At 45.7% G+C, this 18,699-nt stretch overlaps 3 pseudogenes; 1 reads left to right on the top strand and 2 right to left on the bottom strand.

Annotated features, from left to right (window-relative positions):
* Positions 1 to 4,107: 4,107 nt before the first annotated feature.
* LOC132241755 (lysine-specific demethylase 4D-like) lies at positions 4,108 to 7,238 on the bottom strand (annotated as a pseudogene).
* A 3,805-nt stretch (positions 7,239 to 11,043) lies between these two features.
* LOC132241754 (lysine-specific demethylase 4D-like) lies at positions 11,044 to 13,201 on the top strand (annotated as a pseudogene).
* LOC132241753 (alanine--tRNA ligase, mitochondrial-like) lies at positions 13,202 to 18,699 on the bottom strand (annotated as a pseudogene).

The following is an 18,699-nucleotide window of genomic DNA, read 5'->3' as shown; positions in this document are numbered from 1 at the left end:
AAGACCTTTTAATTTTATCTAACTCTGTAAAAAACATTATTTTCCTGATCATATATGAAGCTTTGCTATAATTTCAAAAATACGCTCATTTTCAATGATACTCATTTCTTCTGTTGTGTCGCCTAACATGTAAGCTAAAGTTTGGAATTTGCTTTCAATACAACTCTACACTATTCAAAGCTTATCACATCATACAATTAAAGTTGGTTAGTGAAATTATATTTAAATTATGCATACAAACTGCTACACAGAAGCATCCTATGGGAGTAAAATATGTAAAGGAAAGGGAAATAAAGATATGGAGGAGAATAAAAGAATGAAGACACAGGTAGAGAAAATGGAAAGAACAGACCTGAGGTATCTTAGAGTTTTGGGGTTTGTACCTTATTCTGGGCTTTCTGTATTTAGATAACTCTAATCCGCAATAACGAAATAATAATAGAATGACAGATTAGCCTTTTTAAACTGAAAGATTATTGACATCCTATATGCAAATACCACCAACAACCATCATAACTCTCCAGGCACAGATAGTCCCAGCCCCCTAACATCATATCTCTCCAGGCACAGATAGTCCCAGCCCCCCTAACATCCCTTCAGTAACCTCCAGGTGGGCTGTCCATGCTCAAGTGGGGGTGGCAGAACGCTCAGTATAGATGAGATGAGTGGCAGTTGTCAATGCTGAAATTCTGGACCACAAATCAGGTCATAGTAAGCCAACACCCTGACAGGTTGCTTTCTCCCTGGCTCCTCCATTCTGCAGCAACCAGGACAGGACTATGGCATTCCAGCCACAGTAGAGCTGCTGTGTGTACATGCATATGTTTGTGTGTGTGGAGGTGGCATGCCTGGTTAGACAAGCTGAAATCTATTCCCTCCACAAAATCCCCATACTTCCTAGGGCTTTGGTTCACTTTCTAAATGTTTTAGGAAAACAGAAATATAACCCATAAATAGAAAGAAAAATATTTTCAATGCATATGTATCTTAAAGGATTTATATCCAAAGAACTCTTACAGTTCAAAATAAGACCAAAAATCCAATGATCATTGTACAATTTAGAGGACTTGAGTAGGCACTTCACTAAAGAAGATATATGGATGGCTACCAAGGACATTGTCTTAGCCTATTTTTACTTCTATAGCAAAAGGACTGTAGACTGGGTGGCTCATACTTCTGACACACGAAAAGTCCACGGTCAATATTGTGGCCGATTCAGTTTCTGGGGAAGGCCTATTTCCTGTTTTATACACAGCTGGCTTCTCCTTCAGTTTTACCAATTAGTAGAGGTTAGGGAGCTTTCTCCTTCTTAAGGGCACTAATCCTGTTTCTGAGGGCTCCAGCCTCATAAGCAAATCACCTCCCAAAAGCCTTTTAAATCTATCAATACTGTTAGGTTCTAGGTGATGAGTAAAGAATGAAATTGTGATTAATGAGATTCTAAATCCACTGCAGCTGCCTGGGTTACCATATCTTACATGAACTCAAGGTCACTGCTTGAAGGAAAGAAAAGCTGAGATAGATCTTCTTAGACCTTTATACCCTGTTCCTACAACAGTTTATCTCTTCTTTTACACAAATATTCTCCCCCACAATATGGAAGCAGTTATAAGTGTGCTATGTAGATATGAAAGTAATTGAGGTGATAATGCCTACAATACTAATTCATTTTAGTGAGGTCTGTCTCTCCTTTATTGACTAAAACATCTTCTAAGGGACCTAGTCACACACTCATTTAAAAACCAACTTCTCAAATACATACACATGTTTATGCACACACTTTTTTTAAGTTATTGAATCATATTTATGGTATTGGTCTGTTTGGTGACATTGGACATAGTTACCATATTATGTCTTTCAATCCATGAATATGGGACATTCCACTTACAGGACTTATGGTTCTTTCTTTCGTTTCTTTCAATAGCATTTAATAGTTTATACACACAGAATTATATTACTTTTATGAGATTTAATTTTAGGTTTTGCAGTTTTTGATCATACAAGATGCCTTGTAAATTTCTTTTACAATTTTCATTGTTTAGAGGAAATCCACTGATCTCATTTCTTCCTAACTTCATTAATTATAGATTTCAGGAAAATGTCTAATTATGTGATCCTGCTGAGCTAATAATATACATTATTATAGCTTTCTTTCCTGTTAGATTTATTTCTTTCACGTGTCTAATTGCATTGAATAGCAATCCATCGTAGTGTTGCATATATGTGGTAACAGCAGAAATTCTGTTGTTCCTTAATATATTTTTATTGATTTCAGAGAAGAAGGGAGAGGGGACACTTGCACTCTGCCCACTGGGGATGGAGCCCACAACCCAGGCATGTGTGCTCACAGGGACTGAACCTATGACCACTTATTTCCAGGGCCCATGCTAAATGGCTGAGCCACACACGAAGTGTCAGTCCAAAGTTTTCGAGCTTGCACATGGCAGAGGAGTAGCTATTTGCTCCTTATTGCGGGGCTCATTGTTAACCATATCAGGGATTCAAGCCTTTCTCATCCTCTTTAGTCAATGTTCTCCTGGGGCCTTTTTCTGGGGAATGATGAGGGGGAAGGGTTCTCAGGTTCAGTCATCTGCTTCTCATATTCTTCTTTAGGTGTATACAGCAGATCCCTCTTCCTTATTTGAGCTTTTATGAGTTTTTTATTTCTCTGTGCTTGCATTTATCTTTTCCACTTACATATAATCTTCAGATTCTAGGGGATTTGCCTTACCGTTGAAGACTGGGTTTGGGGCAGGGAAATTGAGAAGTTACTATGGTACCTAGCAAAATTTAGTTATAATAACTTAGTTACTATATTTATTTATTTTGATAAATATATTTTTTTATTGATTTCAGAGAGAGAAAGGGCAGAAGGAGAGAGAGAGTAACATCAATGTTGACAGATAATGATTGATTGGCTGCCTACAAGCCCCATCGTGGTAGGCGAAATGCGACTCCTGAGACACATGCAGCACCTAGGACCATTGAGTGTGGCTCTCCTAAGCCTTAGGAGTACCCTAATTAAGTTAATAACAATGTACTTATGTATATAGCTTAACTTCAAAACAATTTGGCTCTCACAAGAAATTTCAATTGTTGTACTGTTGATATTTGGCTCTGTTGACTAATGAGTTAGCTGACCACTGGCTAGCCTAAAACTCTGGCATATGCCCTAACCAAGATTCAAACCAAGTCCATCTGGTTCATGGCTAGTGACTCAACCATACAAATACACCTGCCAGGCTAGTTCCTCTATTTATTATTTGAAGAAAGGCGTGTTCCTGGAGACTGGCTGTGGGCAGTGGTCCAGAAAGCCCACATGAAAATAAGCGGAGGCTCCTGGAGTTAGATGTGTCTATCTCTCTATCCCTCTCCTGTTCTCTCTGTATAAAAGCCATACAAACATATTATTTAACAAGTTGCAAACATCCTCAAGGCAGTACTGGCTGACAGACTCATTGGGTAAAGTTCTAGTTCCAGCCTTAGCAGAGGCCTGAGCCATGTGTAGGTGTGTCAGAGCTGGTGAGTAAGAGAAGCTGCTGGGCTCATTTGTGGCTGCAGCATGTCCAGTGGGAACCAGGGTCCAGTGGAAACCAGGGTCTTAGGAATCTGCAGAATGAGTCATCTGGAAACTAATAAGCACTTCCAAAGACAGCCACAGGAATGTGGGCTCTCCTTTGGTAGTTGGCTCCAAGCCATCATTAAGAGACTAACAGTTCTATCTATCTATCTATCTATCTATCTATCTATCTATCTATCTATCTATGTATCATCTCCTGGTGTAATTTAGTTAAGAACACCTCAGAATGTTCTTATCAAGGCACACTATGGCAGGGAGGGATCCTGAAGGTGATATCAAAACCAACCGTGTCCATGGCATCTAGGAGTGGGCTGAGAATGCCTGAGAGGTACCACAGCATTCCAGGGCAGCTGCCCAATGGGGAGGTCTGTTTGTCTAGCAACTGGGAGCCCTGCTTGTCATAGTAGCAGAAACATCTGGCAGCTTAAGAAATGCGTCATTTCTAGGAGATAAAGCATCTTGACTGTGGACAGGGCCAGCCCGGATTGCTGCTTGGCTGGGAGGTGCTGTGTTCCCAGGGTTGAGGGTCAGATACAGCCATATTTGGCTAAATCTTCATCAGTGATAGGCTCAAAGATGAAAGACTGGGCATTGGCAGGGAATGTGTCCCAGGACTCCAGAGAGGCAGCTGCCTCTGGCTTTAGATCCAGGGTTTCACATTCAGGGGCCCAGGGAATTTTGGCAACTGTGGCGGGGGACTGGACCATGGAGGCATGAGAGTGGTCCATCCTTACAAGCTCAGAGAGGCTCGCAGGGGCCCTGGGGTTTCCAGCAGGGTCTGTGGGGAAGGACCTCAGAGGCCCAGTGACACAGCGAGGAGTTAGTGGGACATTGTCAGGAAATTGACTGGAATATTGTCCAGAGATAGCAGGCACGGGCCAGGGCGCATCGGTGCATCAGGATCCAATGGGGGCCCCAAGGGTTGAAGGTCAGGGGCACAACAGCACCCAGAAGCCCACACAGGATGCTGGCCACCAGGGCTCAGTGGTGCTGGGCTGTCCATGGAGGGTTTGTCCTCAGGCACAGCCTGTGCTTTGGGATCCGGAGCTGTACGCACTGCGCCCACTAGGCGGCGCCTCTTAGCAGGGGCCTGAACAATCCACCCTTGAGTCCCCTGTTTCCGAGGGCGATGACCACTCTCAGGACCACGAGTGCCAGTTGGCTGGAGATCCTGGGCAGATGGGCCGGAGGTTGGCTGTGAGCATGGGTCGGGCTTTGAGGAGCAGAGGGCCGCGGCAGCAGCGGGCTGGGCAGCAGAGGCAGAACCCCTGCCTAGCGAGGGGCGCAGGCATGGCTGGCGCACAAGGGTATAGCGGCGACCATACCCACAGCCAGTGCCCACTGATCGAGGGGTGTGCGTGGCCCGACGGGGCTGCAGGTGCCTCAGGCCCAGCGCAGATCTCCAGACCGCCCTGCCCTCCCTCCAGACGCTCAGCTCCTGGGTGCCCGGCACGGTGGGCTCCACGTGGTCCACCATGGTCTGGTCCTGCCCACGTTTCCACAGCTCATAGCACTCGGGCTGCAGGAGGCGCACGAACACGTCCATGGGAAAGCTCACCCGGGCCTCCCCGCAGCTGCACTGAGAGGTCACTTTGCCATAGTCGACCCATCGCGGGGTGGCAAAATTGATGGCCTCCGCACATTTGAAGCCATGGTTGAAGCCAGCGTGGTAGCCATAGGGAAAGGTCACCATGAACTCTCCAGCCTCCTGAGTGATGCGACTGAACGGGACCCCGTTCTCCTTGAGGACAGTGGGCGAGATGAGGGCCACCTTGTGCCGTAGGAAGGCCTCGCAGCCCCGAGAGCTGGCCGGGAAAAGGTCCCTGGCCAGGCGCTCCAGGCGCTGGCCGTGCTCTGGGGGGGCACCGCGTACCACGTTTTGGGCTCCCCGAAGTGCAGGTAGTTGATGCTGTAAAGGTCCATGTCCTCCGTGTGCCAAGCGAAGGTGGTCTTCCACATGCCAAGGTACAGGTAGGGGTGTTGACGCCTTCGATGACAACCCCACACTCCTGCTCCAGCAGGTCCTGGATGGTTCCCAGGTGGCCAAGGTTCCATTGTTTAGTGTTGGCATCAAACAAGGAGCCACTGATGTCAGCGCCATATATGGGCGAGTCGTACAGGCGGGTATTCCAGTATTTCCGCTCCAGATCCTCAAAGTCCAAGTGTGGTGGAGTCTGACACTGTGCACTGTTTGCCAACAGGCGATACTCGCCCACTGTCATGGCCCTCTTCTTTCTGTGGTATTGAATGAACACACCTGCTCGCCCAGACGCCACCTGCTGGAGGGGAGTGGCTATCACCATGTCATTGACATCATCATAGGTCTGTCTGGCTTTCCATTCCTTGGGTGGAATGACCTTCGCCAGGCCAGCTTGGTGGGCACCTTGGGATTCCATGTAACCAAATATATTTGTTGAAATCTTTAAATTCTTCCATGGTTGGGTCATGATTGTCCCACTTGGCTCATTAGACACCATGTCTGCAATGTAAGCAGAGGATTTCCAGGTTCTCAGGGATGTTTTAGATTCCTGAGAATGAGGGAGTAATGTCTTCTTTCTTGTTTGACCAGCTTTCAGGTTGTCATCATAGCCCCGTTCTCTAGCCAGGATCTCCAGCCAAGGTCTGTGTCTATTGTCCTATTACATCTATATTCACACCAGTTGATTTTAATCCTATCCATTCTATTCCAAAGGTTAGGGTGTTTCTTATCTCCATTCCAAGGTTACTCTATTGTTCTTTTAAGCTACAAGGGAGTAACTGAAGGAGATTATCCTAAGTAAATATTATGTAGCTTAAGCATGATTGTTAGCAGGTAAAGTGATTAATTACCCGCCTGGCACTTAGTTAAGGGGTTTTATTCCCTCCCTAACTCCAGGGAAAAATCCCCACCTGGGGAAACAACCTTTCTCGGGGTGGTGGTCCTGTTTAAAACGCATAGCATTAAGAGGAGGAGCAAACATATGCCATATATACCAGGTCCCTTGAAACATAAGCTGTGCAAATGTTTCTTCCCTGCAGCAACTGTGTCAAGCAGCAAGGGTTGATTGGCTTCCGCAGGAACATACAGTGGACATTGAGTAAAAACTGAGGAAATCTGATTAACAGATTTATTAAATAACGTATAGGCCTTGATTCATTAACTGTAACAAATGTACCACTGCATAGTAAGGTATTAATATTAGGGGAAACCGTGAATGAGGTAGCATGGGGATAGTTATATGGGGGGAACTCTCCCAATTCTCTGATCAAATTTTTAATCTAAAACTGTTCTAAAAAATAAAGTATCACTAAGTATAATAAAATAATAGATAAGTGTAGGTGTCATCGAAGAATAGAAGAATGAAAAAAATTAGAAACATAATTTACTTTTAAAAACAGTCTACAAAAAGGCGCAATATGAAACAAACAATTCTATAAACCAGTACATGATAAGTTTTTTAAAGCAGGAAGGTTTAACATTTGTTTAATTATAAAATATGTTCTTACAGAAATTCACAAAGCATATTTGTACAGCTTAACTTACACATATTAAGAACTATTCACATCTGTGAATAACCAGAGAGTGAACAAAGTAGAAGCACGTCCCAGGTCAAGAAACACTCTATTGCCAGTCACCTGGTACCTGACCCAGGCTCCTCCTTCGGGAGCACTGCCTCATCTGCCTCTCCTACTAACCCTGTCCGAACTACAAGCATATTAATTTCAGTAAACAATATGAAATTAAAACTGTACCTGTTTTTTTAAAACTTTATAGGACCTTTAAATATAAACTTTTAAGAAGAGAATGTTTTCATGTACCTTTTGGTGTGTATTTTTCCTTCGTTTGTGTCACGCACATAGCTGGATTTTGTTTTGTTCCTGGGCTGCATTCAATTGTAGACCTTGCTGCTGCCACTGAGCCTTTGCGTTGTTTCCTCTTCTGACCTCTTACTCCGCTGCTGTGAACATCCGCTCACACATCTATTGGAGGATCCCGCACCAGTGCCTACAAATTAAGCTCTTGATCATAGATTATGTGAATTCAGATTTTATCTTGCTACTGTTTCTCAACATTTTTCACCAATTATACACTCACTAGCTTCACAGGAGGGTACTCACTGCTCTTCACTTTTTTATTCGGTGCTTCATGTGCCTGAGGGTAACTGAAATTCTGTAAGAGAGGGCTGGGGCCAGGGGAAAGGTGCTTTGCTTCTTTGAAATGTTTCCTTCTGTACCCAAACTATCATTTTCAATTTCCAAAATTTATTCTGAGTTGGTCCACTTCGTGCATCTTCAATAGTAAAGACTAAGTCAAAATAACCATCAACTCTCCCTGTATCACTTATATATTCTAAGTACTTCTCCCTCCTTGTTCAAAGAGCTATACTGATTGAATATGGATGTCACATCATCTGAAGTGCTGTTTTAAATTGCCAATGCCTTATTTCAAGTTGAAAAATATTCAAATACAGCCCTAGCTGGTTTGGCTCAGTGGACAGAGCATCGGCATGTGGACCAAAGTGTCCTGGGTTCGATTCTGGTCAAGGGTACATACCCGGGTCGTGGGCTCAATCCCTATTAGGGGGTGTGCAGGAGGCAGCCGATCAATGTTTCTCTTTTATCATTGATGGTTCTATCTCTTTCTCCCTCCCCCTTCCTCTCTGAAATCAAAAAAATACTTCACAAATCAGTGATTAAAAAAAGAAAAAGATTCAAATACCTAATATGAGTCAAAAGGTTCTATGGTTCTCCTTCTTCTATTCTATGACTCATAGAAACAAGCTTCCTTTCTATTCCACAGTAGAGCTATTACATTTGCTGTTTTCTCTAAGTGGAAACCAACTCCTTTTGTCAGTTGGGTCTCAGAAAGTTCTCCTGCTCTAAGCTTTCCCTGATCACCAGAACCCAGGCCAGCCCCCGCAAATTCTGCCCTACTGTCCCATCCCCACATATTTCCAATTGGAATAATCTTGTTAATTTATTTAATGGATTTGTTTATTGAAATGAATCAGGGAATTCACCACATTAATTATACATATAGCCCGACTGGAAGGGCTCTGTGGTTGAGCATCTACCTATGAACCAGGAGGTCATGGTTGGATTCCCAGTCAGGGCATATGCCTGGGTTGTGGCCTCAATCCCCTGTTGGGAGTGTGCAGGAGACAGCTGATCAATGATTCTCTCTCATCATTGATGTTTCTATCTCTCTCTCCCTCTCCTTTTCTCTCTGAAATCAATAAAATATATTTGTGGGAAACTGTTTATTGCCTTCACTATCTGATAAGCATAGACAGAGAACTCCCTGAAACCCCCAAAGGCTGAGTGCCTTTGAAGCCCTAGCAAAGCTTGGAGCTAGGCGCCACCTCTGTTTGTCCAGACAGTGGTAGCTGAAACTACTCCCCCATTTATTATTATGTAAATCCTTGCTGATGGGCTAGTCTGCTTGTTACTAGGTCACCTGCCTAAGGGCTATTCTATGGGGGCATCCCAGATCAATAAAAGCTTGGTGAGGCCTGAGCACGGAGGAAGTCCTATGGGACTTGCCATCTGGTCCCCCAATATTGCAAAATTATCTCATGTCTCTTTCTCTCCTTTGTTGTGTGGCTCTTCTTTCAGATACCGAACCCTACTCCACGCGGGACGTGGAAGGAAACACTCAACATATGTTAAAATATAAAAATATATACATACATATAGCTTTGAAACAGCAAGAAGACTTGAAGAGAAAAAATTTGGACGATGGTACTTTTGTCCTCTGCTTGCATATGTCTCCCAGCAACTCTGGTACTACCGCTCAGCCCAGTGCCAAATGATTTCCACCGAGTCATCCTGAAGATAATGTCTGTACGTATGCAATTCCCCAGCCAGGCAGTAAAGCAGAACCCCACAACCATCCCCAACTTCATTCACCAACTCCACACACTTTTACTAGGCCATAAAAATATATTTTGCTTAAAATGTTTTGATATAATTGTTAGGTTAGGTGGCTCAGGAGGCGGCGCAAGAAATAGAGTCCAGTGAATCAGAAAAGAAAGGAAAGGAAAAGGTTTATTCTGCGTCCCCGGGAGACCCACGTACCCCCAGGACAGGGCACTTGGATTCACTCCAACAGGGAGAGGGGCGCTTTTTTTATACTGCAGTTGGGTGAGGGGCGGGGACATGAGCTGAGGAATTCTCTGCCACAGGGGATGGGCAGGGGTATTCAGAAGAAGTCCCTATCTGTGTGGGGGTATGTGGATTCAGGGAGAAGAAGCTGGTATCTGTGTCTGGCACGTTGATCTGTGAGAAATCCCAGGGGAAGTCCATTGTCTCATCACATGTATCTAATCCTGGGCTCTCTCCTACCTAACAATAATTACTAAGACAAGTGCAGAAAACAGTAACCTCAAACCCTCAATTGGTTGAATGAACAATATTAGAAAAAAAGTGAGAAATCAATTATCTTTAATATATTTGTGAACAAATATCGGTGATAGCATTTTAAACATATCAATGACTCAGAAAGATCATAACTGTTTTTGAGTATCTGCTGACCTAATTGGTGAAAGGAGCCTGGTTTAGCAGGAGAGGGTGTTGGGTGGGGGAAGGGAAGGAAGAAAAGAAAAGGGAGGGAGACTAGAGGGGAACCAAAGTCCAGGGTTTGTTGCCCCAAATAATTGTGGAGGCTAGAGGCTGATAAAAAAAATTTCACTTCCACGGCTGAAAGTCTTTTTTGTAAGTACGGTTTTATTAACCAAAATGCTCACCGAAAGCAAGTCCCGACTTGAGGCATGGAGTCTAAACCTCCAGCAGCATAGTAGAAAAGACAACATGCCCATTGTCCCACAATATTGCAAGCTTTTTATATATCAAATAGGGGGGGGTACAAAAAGAGTTAATCTAAGATAAATTTACATGGCCTATAGGCAAAGGGTTGAGAGAAGGAGGAGGCCAGCTCTGGGATAGGAGCAGAATTTGAATGCAGAAAACCCTGCTCCTGGAGACTGGCTGTGAGCAGTGGTCCAGAAAGCCCACGTGTAAATAAGCGGAGGTGCCTGGAATTAGATGTATCTTTCTGCTTTCTGATATAACATGTTATTGTTTTCTACTGGTTTATGCTTTAAAGGAAAATCAACAATAAAAAAAGTGCTTGCCTTCTATGATTGCAAAATCTTGATTCCTAATTATTCTATAAAACAATTAAAAAGTGCTTGCCTTCTACTATTGTAAAATCTTGATTCCAAATTATTATATACTGGAGGCCCAATGCTCGAAATTTGTGCAAGAGTAGGCCTTCCTTTCCCTGGCTGCTGGCACCGGCTTCCCTTTGACCCCCGGAACCTGGGCTTCCAGGAAGGTCATCCAGAAGGACGACAGAAGGATGTCGGAAGGACAGCCAGTCCAATTATCGCATTATGCTTTATTATTATAGATTAGGACCCACAAAAAGGGAAGTATTTTTAGAGAAAAGTACTGGCGCGAGGTTTGAAGCAAAACTAGGGGGAATGGAACTGCTTAAAGGTGACCTACATAAAGAAAACAACCTAAGTAGCAAGCTGGATGTACACTGTATTTTTAAAATATTTCTTAAATAACATATTTATTAGGGTCACTGGTTAATAAATTACAAACGTTTCAAGTGCCCAATTTTACATAATACATCATCTGTATATAGCATTGTGTGCTCACCACCCCAAGTCAAGTTTCCTGTGTTTGAAGCAGCATTTCTCTGCTGCTTTGTGATCATTCTTCCAAATGTTTTAGTCTCCCATTGGTCGAAAATTCTGCAAAGCGTCCTGCATCAAGAGTATCTGCCTTTGCCAAAACCGGTTTGGCTCAGTGGATTGAGCGTCGGCCTGCGGACTGAAGGGTCCTAGGTTCGATTCCGGCCAAGGGCATGTACCTGGGTTGCGGGCACATCCCCAGTAGGAGATGTGCAGGAGGCGGCCGATCGATGTTTCTCTCTCATCGATGTTTCTAACTCTCTATCTCTCTCCCTTCCTCTCTGTAAAAAATCAATAAAATATATTAAAAAAAAAAAAAAAAGAGTATCTGCCTTTATCCATTCTTGTAGGATGTGCAATATACACACAAGGGCTATCAGAATCCCTTCTCCTGGTCCTCAGCCCCGGGGGTGGGATTGCACGAGTTCACCCCTGGAACAGGCGTTTCGGGGCCTTGGGAGAGCAGGCCCAGGAGGTAGAGCTTGGAGCGGTGAGCTGGGGAAGCGCTCCCACAGGTTGGAGTTCAGGTTGAAGCAGGGCCCAGGCAGGCGTCTCTCTGGAATAGGCCTGGGGGCCTGAGGCCATCGCTGTCTGATGGTGTCCTGTGGGTGGGTGCCTAACCCCTTTCCAGCGACCCAGCTGGCTGCAGGAACCATCCAGGGATTCAGGAACCCGGGGGCCTCGTCCTAGTCCTGGTGGTGGGCCTCTTCTGGGACTGTGATCTGTGGGGCAAATGCGCAGAAGAATCCCTGCTGGATAGCGACGCCCCCCTCCCACCCCCCCTCTCCCTTGTGCACAGTATCAGACTCCACCACACTTGGACTATGAGGATCTGGAGCGGAAATACTGGAAAACGGGCCTGTACGACTCGCCCATATATGGCGCTGACATCAGTGGCTCCTTGTTTGATGCCAACACTAAACAATGGAACCTTGGCCACCTGGGAACCATCCAGGACCTGCTGGAGCAGGAGTGTGGGGTTGTCATCGAAGGCGTCAACACCCCCTACCTGTACCTTGGCATGTGGAAGACCACCTTCGCTTGGCACACGGAGGACATGGACCTTTACAGCATCAACTACCTGCACTTCGGGGAGCCCAAAACGTGGTACGCGGTGCCCCCAGAGCACGGCCACCGCCTGGAGCGCCTGGCCAGGGACCTTTTCCCGGGCAGCTCTCGGGGGTGCGAGGCCTTCCTACGGCACAAGGTGGCCCTCATCTCGCCCACTGTCCTCAAGGAGAACGGGGTCCCGTTCAGTCGCATCACTCAGGAGGCTGGAGAGTTCATGGTGACCTTTCCCTATGGCTACCACGCTGGCTTCAACCATGGCTTCCACTGTGCGGAGGCCATCAACTTTGCCACCCCGCGATGGGTCGACTATGGCAAAGTGGCCTCTCAGTGCAGCTGCGGGGAGGCCCGGGTGAGCTTTTCCATGGACGTGTTCGTGCGCCTCCTGCAGCCCGAGCGCTATGAGCTGTGGAAACGTGGGCAGGACCAGACCATGGTGGACCACGTGGAGCCCACCGTGCCGGGCACCCAGGAGCTGAGCGTGTGGATGGAGGGCAGGGCGGTCTGGAGATCTGCGCTGGGCCTGAGGCACCTGCAGCCCCGTCGGGCCACGCACACCCCTCGATCAGTGGCACTGGCCATAGGTCCCACGGCCACCAAGGATTCCGGGTCTTGTGCGCCAGCCATGCCTGCGCCCCCCACTAGCCCTGGGATCTGCCCCTGCTGCCCAGCCCGCTGCTGCCGCGGCCCTCTGCTCCTTGAAGCCAGACCCATCCGCACAGCCAACCTCGGGCCCATCAGCCCAGCCCAGCCAACTGTCACACGTGGTGGTGGAAGTGGTCTTTGTCCTCAGGAACAGGGGACTCCAGTGGATTGTGAGGCCCCAGCTAAGGGGCGCCGCCTAGTGGGCGCAGTGCACAAACTCCGGATCCTACTGGGGCATCAGAGTGGTGTCCACAGCATCGATGAGGCGTCCCATGGCCTTGGACAGCTGCTGGGCCTCCACCACGTCCCGGCTGCCCGGACTCAGTGGCTCTGTGGCTGCTTCCACCTCCTGGGCCAGGCTCTGGCCCCCTTCACGGGCCTGCTCCCCAGTGATGGCCAGCAGGCAGTGGTGCCCTTTTTGAGCTGGCGCTCCCCAATGATGACCAGGTCTCCTACAGCCCCTGTGGGCAGCAAGTGCGTCCCACAACACAGCTCCACAGAGGTCTGCAGTGCAGGCTGAGAAGCTGGGTCCAGTGCCTGGGCCAGGAGCACCCACACTGACACCACCCGCACTGGGTCTGGGTACATCGCATCGAGGCAGCGCAGGCCATTGACATGGGCAGTGTGTGCCAGGGCTACCTCCTCCATGGACATGGCCTCGTCCGGCTGCACAGCCTCCTGCACCGTGCTCTCCACTGCCTGGAGCTGCTCTGGGGTCAGCAGGGCCTGCGTGGCCACATACAAGCGCAGACGCTCGGGTTGAGATGGGAGCCTCGCTGTTCTGTGCCAGGGCCCAGAGCCCAGGGCCTGCCGCAGCGCCCAGTTTAGCAGGTGGATGGCCGTGTGCTTCTCCATGCAGCCTAGACGCCAGGACCTATCCACATGCAGCTGCACCGCATCCCCCACCTTCAGGCACTCAGGGGCCACAGCCTCACGCAGGAGGAAGCCTCCACACACCTGGGCCCGGGCAACCGGGAACAGCACATCCTGCTGCCCCACCCGTACCAGGTCAGCTCGGTCTGAAGCCTGACCCCCCTGTTCAGCGTAGAGGTTGGTTCTGTCTAAGACGATGCCGCAGCGCTGGCCTTCCCCCACAGAGGCCTCGGCTGTTCAGTCCTCTGTCTGTAGTTGGAGCTCCTGGGCCTCGCAGGTGCCAAACTCATAACCCCCACGGGGTCGAAGGCAGTAGTGGTACTTGGGGCTGTCATCGGTTGGGGGCAGCCCTCGGCGCTGCAGCTCCCCCAGCGCATGGATGTTGAGCCGCAGTCCCTGCTCCTCAGCTGGCTCAGCCTGCTGGGCCCGGTGCTGGGCCTCCTCCTGGGCCGGCTGCACCAGCCCAGCAGAGTCCAGCTGCACCCCTTTCTCCTCCAGCATTAGCTCTACCAGGTCCAGTGGGAGCCCCAGGCCACCAGACATTGACAAGGACCAGGCCACGTCGGCAGGGAGCACATTAGAAGGTCCCAGGTGCCTAAGGGTCCGATCGATGATCCTCTGACCGACCCCGCTGCAGGGAGGCCAGGAAGGTTGCCTCGTCCTCCGACACCAGGTTGGCTATCTGGGCTGAGTTCTTCTGCAGCTCTGGGTAAGTGTCTCCCTGGAGGAGGGGACAGGGCAGTGTCTCCACCACTACCGGTACCAGGCTGCCTAGGAAGCCGGGTGGTGCCCGCAAGACCTCTGTAGAGAACCGCACGGCTCGATGGAGGGTCAGACGAAGAACCGGCAGGGTGCCCGACAGGAATCGAACTTGGGACCCTTCAGTCCGCAGGCCCACGCTCTATCCACTGAACCAAACCAGCTAGGGCATCCTCTGCTACCTCTTAAAGCAATCTTTCTCAACTTGGGAAATAGCACTTAGCGAGCTTTTACCTTTTGGGATAATGTGAATACAAAAACATTTTGCCGACCACGATGGGGCTTGTAGGCAGCCAATCAATCATTTTCTGTCAACATTGATGTTACTCTCTCTCTTCTTCTGCCCTTCATCTCTCTGAAATCAATAAAAAAATATATTTATCAAAATAAATAAATATAGTAACTAAGTTATTATAACAAAATTTTGCTAGGTACCATAGTAACTTCTCAATTTCCCTGCCCCAAACCCGCTCTTCAAAGGTAAGGCAAATCCCCTAGAATCTGAAGATTATATGTAAGGGAAAAGATAAATGCAAGCACAGAGAAATAAAAAACTCAAAAAGCTCAAATGAGGAAGAGGGATCTGCTGTGTACACCTAAAGAAGAATATGAGAAGCAGATGACTGAACCTGAGAATCCTTCCCCCTCATCATTCCCCAGAAAAAGGCCCCAGGAGAACATTGACTAAAGAGGATGAAAAAGGCTTGAATCCCTGATATGGTTAACAATGAGCCCTGCAATAAGCAGTGAATAGCTACTCCTCTGCCATGTGCAAGGTCTAAAACATTGGACTGACACTTCGTGTGTGGCTCAGCCATTTAGCATGGGCCCTGGAAATAAGTGGTCATAGGTTCAGTCCCTGTGAGCACACATGCCTGGGTTGTGGGCTCCATCCCCAGTGGGCAGAGTGCAAGTGTCCCCTCTCCCTTCTTCTCTGAAATCAATAAAAATATATTAAGGAACAACAGAATTTCTGCTGTTACCACATATATGCAACACTATGATGGATTGCTATTCAATGCAATTAGACACGTGAAAGAAATAATCTAACAGGAAAGAAAGCTATAATAATGTATATTATTAGCTCAGCAGGATCACATAATTAGAAATTTTCCTGAAATCTATAATTAATGAAGTTAGGAAGAAATGAGATCAGTGGATTTCCTCTAAACAATGAAAATTGTAAAAGAAATTTACAAGGAATCTTGTATGATCAAAAACTGCAAAACCTAAAAATAAATCTCATAAAAGTAATACAATTCTGTGTGTATAAACTATTAAATGCTATTGAAAGAAACGAAAGAAAGAACCATAAGTCCTGTAAGTGTGAATGTCCCATATTCATGGATTGAAAGACATAATATGGTAACTATGTCCAATGTCACCAAACAGACCAATACCATAAATATGATTCAATAACTTAAAAAAAGTGTGTGCATATACATGTGTATGTAATTGAGAAGTTGGTTTTTAAATGAGTGTGTGACTAGGTCCCTTAGAAGATGTTTTAGTCAATAAAGGAGAGACAGACCTCACTAAAATGAATTAGTATTGTAGGCAATATCACCTCAATTACTTTCATATCTACATAGCACACTTATAACTGCTTCCATATTGTGGGGGAGAATATTTGTGTAAAAGAAGAGATAAACTGTTGTAGGAACAGGGTATAAAGGTCTGTCTAAGAAGATCTATCTCAGCTTTTCTTTCCTTCAAGCAGTGACCTTGAGTTCATGTAAGATATGGTAACCCAGGCAGCTGCAGTGGATTTAGAATCTCATTAATCACAATTTCATTCTTTACTCATCACCTAGAACCTAACAGTATTGATAGATTTAAAAGGCTTTTGGGAGGTGATTTGCTTATGAGGCTGGAGCCCTCAGAAACAGGATTAGTGCCCTTAAGAAGGAGAAAGCTCCCTAACCTCTACTAATTGGTAAAAGTGAAGGAGAAGCCAGCTGTGTATAAAACAGGAAATAGGCCTTCCCCAGAAACTGAATCAGCCACAATATTGACAGTGGACTTTTCGTGTGTCAGAAGTATGAGCCACCCAGTCTACAGTCCTTTTGCTATAGAAGTAAAAATAGGCTAAGACAATGTCCTTGGTAGCCATCCATATATCTTCTTTAGTGAAGTGCCTACTCAAGTCCTCTAAATTGTACAATGATCATTGGATTTTTGGTCTTATTTTGAACTGTAAGAGTTCTTTGGATATAAATCCTTTAAGATACATATGCATTGAAAATATTTTTCTTTCTATTTATGGGTTATATTTCTGTTTTACTAAAACATTTAGAAAGTGAACCAAAGCCCTAGGAAGTGTGGGGATTTTGTGGAGGGAATAGATTTCAGCTTGTCTATCCAGGCATGCCACCTCCACACACACAAACATATGCATGTACACACAGCAGCTCTACTGTGGCTGGAATGCCATAGTCCTGTCCTGGTTGGAGGAGCCAGGGAGAAAGCAACCTGTCAGGGTGTTGGCTTACTATGACCTGATTTGTAGTCCAGAATTTCAGCATTGACACCTGCCACTCATCTCATCTATACTGAACATTCTGCCACCCCCACTTGAGCATGGCCAGCCCACCTGGAGGTTACTGAAGGGATTTTAGGAGGGCTGGGAATATCTGTGCCTGGAGAGTTATGATGGTTGTTGGTGGTATTTGCATATAGGATGTAAATAATCTTTCAGTTTAAAAAGGCTAATCTGTCATTCTATTATTATTTCGTTATTGCGGATTAGAGTTATCTAAATACAGAAAGCCCAGAATAAGGTACAAACCCCAAAACTCTAAGATACCTCAGGTCTGTTCTTTCCATTTTCTCCACCTGTGTCTTCATTCTTTTATTCTCCTCCATATCTTTATTTCCCTTTCCTTTACATATTTTACTCCCATAGGATGCTTCTGTGTAGCAGTTTGGATGCATAATTTAAATATAATTTCACTAACCAACTTTAATTGTATGATGTGATAAGCTTTGAATAGTGTAGAGTTGTATTGAAAGCAAATTCCAAACTTTAGCTTACATGTTAGGCGACACAACAGAAGAAGTGAGTATCATTGAAAATGAGCGTATTTTTGAAATTATAGCAAAGCTTCATATATGATCAGGAAAATAATGTTTTTTACAGAGTTAGATAAAATTAAAAGGTCTTTTGAGCTGACTTCCCACATCTTAGATATTGCTGTTAACTGATAGCAATTTTGTGTCTATATGTATCAAGCTGGGGAAATAATGCTCTTAGAGTTCCCTGAAATCCATAAGGTAGGAAACCATAAATGAAATAATATTTGGGAACACAGTGAAAGGATACAGTTCCATGATACTGACCCAAAAATATAGCTTCCCTGTCCAGAGATTTCTTCATGTTATGGAAAATGGTGAAGAACTGGTCAAAAGAATGTTCTCTTTCATACCACAAATGTAACATACTCAGACCTCTAGATCCCAGGATTGCCTACCCTGTCCAAAATCTAATCCCCTCTCCCAAAAAGGTAATCATATGCTGGTGATTAATATGCCCTGTTTCTAATGATCATTTCTTCAAATTCATATGAATAAAATCACATTGTATACACTTTGGTGTGTACTTTCATTTGTTTAAAAGTATGTTGGTGAGCCCAGCCAGAGTGAGTTAGTGGTTGAGTGTCGACGTATAAACCAGCAGGTCACATTTCAATTCTCAGGCATGGCACATACCCAGGGTGCAGGTTTGATCCTCAGTCAGAGGAAATACTAGTAGGAGGCAGCCAATCAAAACTTTCCTCTCATCATAGATGCTTCTATCTCTCTCTCCCTCTCCTTTCCTCTCTGAAATTATATATATATACACATATTTAAAATTAAAGAATTAAAGAAAAGTATTTTGGCGAGATTTATGCACTCCTCTGTGTGTAGCAATTGTTTTTATTATTTTCTCTCAGGGCATTCCAATATATGATTGTACCACAACTTGGTCATTCTACTGGAGAGATGTCTAATCAGTCCTTCAGCCCATTCCTGTTGGATAGTTTCTTTACCTTTTGTCGTCTTGTATGAGGACTTTATATTATTTGGATAATAACCCCGTATCAGAGGTAACAT

Source organism: Myotis daubentonii, chromosome 9 (assembly GCF_963259705.1).
Source record: "Myotis daubentonii chromosome 9, mMyoDau2.1, whole genome shotgun sequence".
NCBI classification, from domain to species: Eukaryota; Metazoa; Chordata; class Mammalia; order Chiroptera; family Vespertilionidae; genus Myotis; species Myotis daubentonii.
The sequence above is the reverse complement of the archived record's forward strand: the minus strand, read 5'-3'. Positions and strand labels throughout refer to the sequence as shown.